Source organism: Nansenia antarctica (assembly GCF_963989245.1).
Source record: "Nansenia antarctica genome assembly, chromosome: 1".
In the NCBI taxonomy this organism is placed as follows: domain Eukaryota; kingdom Metazoa; phylum Chordata; class Actinopteri; order Argentiniformes; family Microstomatidae; genus Nansenia; species Nansenia antarctica.
The window spans coordinates 99,238,880-99,244,879 of NC_137674.1; positions in this window are offsets into that span (position 1 = coordinate 99,238,880).

Consider the following 6,000-nt stretch of genomic DNA (forward strand, 5'->3'; position numbering starts at 1 on the left):
GTCCAGAGGTCCAGACAACATCAACCCCAGGGTTCTGAAGGTGTGTGCTGGAGAGCTGGCGGACACATTCCAACATCTCTTCAGTCTATCTCTAAGACTGAGGAGGGTGCCACAGCTCTGGAAGACCTCTTGCATCGTCCCAGTGCCAAAGAAGGGACGGCCCAGCACCCCAAACGACTACAGACCTGTCGCCCTGACACCACAGGTCATGAAGATCCTGGAGAGGCTAGTGCTGCAACACCTTAAGCCCCAGGTGAAGGACTTCCTGGACCCCCGGCAGTTTGCATACCAGGAGAGCATGGGGGTGGAGGATGCCATCATTTACATGCTGCACAGGGCCTACACACACCTGGAGAGGCCACAGAGCATGGTGAGGACCATGTTCTTCGACTTCTCCGGTGCATTTAACACTATCAAGCCATCACTGCTGGCTGACAAACTAGCAGTGATGTGTGTGGAGGACTCCCTGACGGCTTGGATCCACAACTACCTCACAGACAGGCGTCAGTATGTGAGACTGCAGGGCTGTCAGTCTGAGGTGGTGGTGTGCAACACCGGTGCCCCCCAGGGAACTGTTCTGTCACCCTTTCTCTTCACCCTCTATACCTCCGACTTCCAGTTTAGCTCCGACCAGTGCCACCTGCAGAAGTTTTCGGATGACTCCTCTATCGTCGGTTACATCACAGATGACAGGGATGAGGAGTACAGGGCCCTGGTGGAGAGCTTTGTGCAGTGGTGCGACACCAACTACCTTTTGCTTAACACCAGCAAAACAAAGGAGTTGGTGGTGGATTTTAGGAGGAAGAGAAGGACCCCAGCCCCCATCACCATCAAGGGGGTGGAAGTCGAGAGGGTGGACTCCTACAGGTACCTGGGAGTACAAATTAATAACAAACTGGACTGGACTGACAACACCGAGGCTCTTCTCAGGAAAGGGCAGAGCAGACTGTTTTTCCTGAGAAGGCTGAGGTCTTTCGGTGTCTGCAACAAGCTGCTGCAAATGTTTTATCAGTCGGTGGTTGCCAGCGTTCTGTTCTTCGCCGTGGCCTGCTGGGGTGGAAACATCTGTGCCAGGGATGCTGCGAAGCTAAACAAACTGGTGAAGAAGGCCAGCTCTGTGGTGGGGACCGGGCTGGACAGCCTAGAGGTGGTGGCAGAACAGAGGATGGGGAAAAAACTGGCGGCCATGCTGGCCAATCCCTCCCACCCGATGTACTGCGAGCTGGCGGGGATGAGGAGCAAGTTCAGCCACAGATTTGTTCTCCCCCGTCAAAGTACAAAAAGATTTGGACAGTCCTTTGTTCCAGCTGCACTCCGACTCTACAACCAGGCCCTGCAGGGTGGGGGAGACCTGGAGCTGGAACTTTTGGAACTTTTTACTTATTGAGCCTGCACTGTTTTATGTATTTTATTGAATGTTTTCTGTTTTCTGTATTGAATGTTTTCTGCCCTAACTGAGCTGTTTGACAACAAAATTTCCCCATTGGGGACAATAAAGGTTTTCAATCAATCAATCATCCTGCAAAGAAATTCAAGCAGAAACTGTCCAAAAACTCACAAGTTCAATGGATGCAAGAATTGTGAAGGTGATATCAAAGAAGGGGTCCTATGTTAACATGTAACTTGACCTGTTAAGATGTTTTTGTTTGAAATAGCTTTTGATTTCAGTAAATATGACCTCCTAATATGACCTCCTAACCCTAAATTCATCAAATTACCATTTTTAGTTCTTTACAACCTATAAAATGTTTTGAAACTCTGTTGTGCATAATAATTTGGAACAGTGCATTTTGAGTTTTTTATAAAATAAAATACTGTTATCATTGGGAGGTTTGTTCAATAAAATTTGAATTATACTCTAACGGTTGATGACTTGAAAATTATACTGATTGTCATTTGCATCGACTATTTAGGAAAATCTGAGAAAAATATCATTTGCATAATAATTTGGAACGCGGTGTATGTATATATATATATATATATATATATTAGTGCTGTCCCAAACGACTATTTTTCTAACGATTAATCTAGCGATTATTTTATCGATTATTCGATTAGTCTAACGAGTAATTTATCGATAAGTCTAACGATAATTTTTGTACTGTAAAAAAAAAAAAAAAAAAAAACGTATTTGTCTCCACCTCACTGCTATGTTTAGCCAACTTGAATGCCAACATGGCCATTTAGAAGTCTGTCCATCACCACAACACATAGCTAGCTAACGTTACTCTCGCTGCTATGTTATGATTAGCTAAATGGATGCTAACGTAGCATGCGAGCTACGAGCTAGATAACGTACAGTAGGTGCTCGCACCACAATGACAATAGGCTACCGTAGCTAGCCAGCTACATAGCTAACGTTACTAACACCAGAAGACAAGACATACGAACTGTGGTGAGCTACATTGCTTGTGTAACATTAGCTAGTAGCTATCCATTTTTCACTCATACACTTAATTGTCTCGCCTGGTAAAATAAAGGTAAAAAAAAAAAAAAAAAAAAAAAAAATATTTTTGTTTACGACTAACCGACGCATATTACGCTAACCGACGTATTGACGTAGTCGATGACGTCGACGACGTCGAATAATCGTAACAGCCCTAATATATATATATATATATATATCAGTGGAGGCTCCTCCATAGAGGTGGAGGAGGCCTGGCCTCCCCAATAATTTGAGAGAAGAGAGAGATTTAAAAAAGCAATAATTTTATTTATTTATTTAACAAAAAACATATTTTAAATTTTTTTATATTCATATTATTTCCGTTTTGTTCATAAATCTGAATTTTTCCAGGCCAGAATCCCTATCCGTTTGTATTGAGGAGGCCAGGCCTCCCCCAGGAAAGTGGTTTCTCATAGAAGTCAATGTAATGCAATTTTTTTCATGGCAATATGTGATTGGCCAAATCACTGAAAATGGGTGGGCAGAGGAGGCCTGGCCTCACCATGCATTGAGTCCAGGGCTGAAAGATTGACATTTTGTTCGTCCAATCACATGAAGCCATTTTCCCCTGAAGATAATAGCTCATTTGGCCAAAAATACTTTTGCTTAAAATGACCTCGGAAGTCGGCGAGATTCTGGCGCGATTTATACATCGAATAGGTAGACAACAGTTAGGATTTATTGAACAGTTTTATTTTTAATATTAATAATTAATAATTGTATGTAGTATGTTGTGGTGAATGTTGTGAGCCTGAGCAGAAGGGACAATAGCTGTTTTGTTTATTTGATGACCCATTGTGCAGGTAACTTATTACATAATATGTTATGTAAACAATATGTTGTTTGAGTTCTATGTTTTGGTGCATTTTGTAAGAGTCCACTCGTGGTGTTGCTAGCATTCGCGATCTAGGGCATGGCTAGTCAGTAACGTCATGTTGCATTCCACATGTAGTACCTTTTTCCACCACACGCGTGTATGAGTGCTGTTCTGCAGGATAAATATTAGAAATGGATGAAGTATTGTTCTGAATTGTATGTTGTGTGTCTGATTGACATAGTGTTTGAGTGCTTTTGACATGTCATTGATTGTATGTAGTATGTTGTGGTGAATGTTGTGAGCCTGAGCAGAAGGGACAATAGCTGCTGCAGGCGGACCAGAGATTCATGCCAATTGTTTTGTTTATTTGATGACCCATTGTGCAGGCAATAAAAGATGCTTCATCCACCATCCTGAGAGTGTCCCAATCCCTTCAGTACCGCCAAACACAAATTAATCATTTTTAACAAAGACAGATAAGAAGAACAGGGAACATTCCATCGCGAGTGAAGCGAGCAAGCGGAAAAAAATGTGGCCTCCTCAATTCTGGAAGTCACCAGCCTCCACTGATATATATATATATATATATATATATATATATATATATATATATATATATATATATATGCATTTTGGACACTGACAGAATTGTTGTTATTTTAGCTGTTTACCAAAACATATTCAAGTTGCAGTTATAGAATGCATGGCCTTAAAGTGCAGACTAAATACCCTCTTTAATTTGAGAGTATTCACATCCAGATTGGAGGAAGGGTCTAGGAATTACAGCTCTTTAATATGTGGCCCCCTCTTTTTCAAGGGAAAACCACAAGTTTAGCTTTTTCTGTGTTGACAACACAGCAAATAGGCTGATTATGCCTATGATTTTGGCATTTAACATTTCAAATACCATTTACAGGCCACAGGATAAGAGTGTAGACGAAATGAAAATAGCTATTGAAAGGTAAGAGATTACAGATTTGAAAAGATCAGGTTTGTATTGTTACATTTAAAATATATAGGGGTGTAACGGTTAGGGTTGCCACCCGTACCTTGAAATACGGAATCGTTCCTTATTTGACAGTTAAAAGATGCGTTCCGTTTTGAACCAATACGGAACGCTGTTTGTTCCGTATTTTCAATCCACCCGCATTGCGTGATTCCTCCAATATATCTTACTGCAGCGCTGGGCAATATCAGTGTTTCCTCTATATGCATTGATTCGTGGCGGCCCGCACTGCAATCGAGACTGAATCGCTCTGAACAGGCGACGCGCTTGCAAAACAGTTTTGTGATTGGTCCGAATTTAGCGGGACATTTGGATTTCAGGAAATCGCCCGTCCCTTTAATCTTTTCTATCGCACACGGCGGCCTGTCAGACGTGAAACAGCATGCCTCTGGAGAGCAGCACTCCCGTACAGGGCTCGACAGTGCGACCATTTCACTCGCAATTGCGACTTAAACTGGCGCTAAGCTAACATCGCTAATCGCTAACTCCCTCCTGGGCCTTAAAGAGACAAGCGCCCTTTTCTCATCTCAAGCTTCATTAGCTTCATTAGCTCACCACATCTACAGATTTGGTCCCACACACTCCAGATTTGAACCCAAGGTTACAACCAGTAGAAAGCTCTCAGACCTTCAGAACCCATTGAAAGTAGTGGAGGTACTCCAGAAGTCCAAATGCATCTCTAATCCTAGGAAACCCTAGGAAGCAAGTTGCCTAATGGCATGAAAATGCAACATGTTGTACTTGAGTGGGGCAGAGAGGTGGGACCCCCGGGGATGGTGGTGTGCTAACAGCTAGCCGCCGCAGAGGCACCGTGCTGGGCTGGCCACCTCCACATGTCACCACCCCGGGCAGCATGGGGCTGGGGACTGGTCATCTGGATGTGGGGTAGTTTAATACCCCTAGATGTGGAGTTGTCTGGCCACCGTGTGTGACTGATGTAGCCTGACCCAGCAGCAGGGAGGTGGGCAGCATGGAGACTAGGGATGGGACGATTATCGTGTTTATCGTTAATCGCGATAAAAACACCCGCGATAACTTTATCGTGGAGAATTTTAATTAGTTGAATAATCGTCATAATCGCTTTTTTATTTTTTTTATTTTATTTATTTATTATTATTATTTTTAAATGACTGGACTTTTTAAATAGGCACTACATTTTATAAACACTGCTTTGTCTGACTGGTGGTCCCCAGCTGATGACCCAGTTAGGCCCACATAGGTGTTCAGTGAGGTGTCACAGCACACCTGTTCTAAAGGCACTGTTGGAGGTGCGTCAGGCAGCAATGCCCAGCAGGAGTACCATCACCTGTATCATGATTTGATCTGTCTGTTTTTATTGTATGTATTAATGTATGTGACCTATGTGTGTTTTTTTTGTTTTTTTTAATTTTTTTATTGAGTTTCACAGAGACATGTACACAGGACATAACAACAACAACTAGTATCCGTGGGGGAGGTTATTGTCCCATTAATAGTAGAAAACTAGTTTTGCACTTTGTTATGCAGTACATTGTCCATAAACAATAACTTATAAAAATACATTTATCTTACACTTATACCTATATGTCAGATATTCCATAGGAATCATATCAAAAATTACCTTGTGCCATCCAGCTATTGTAGGCGGTTTGCAGTCTATCCATTTCAGCAATATATTTTTCCTTGCACAAAAAGTGAGGATACACAGAAGTCTTTTGGAATGCATACTTTTAAGTTGTTTGTCTGGCAACC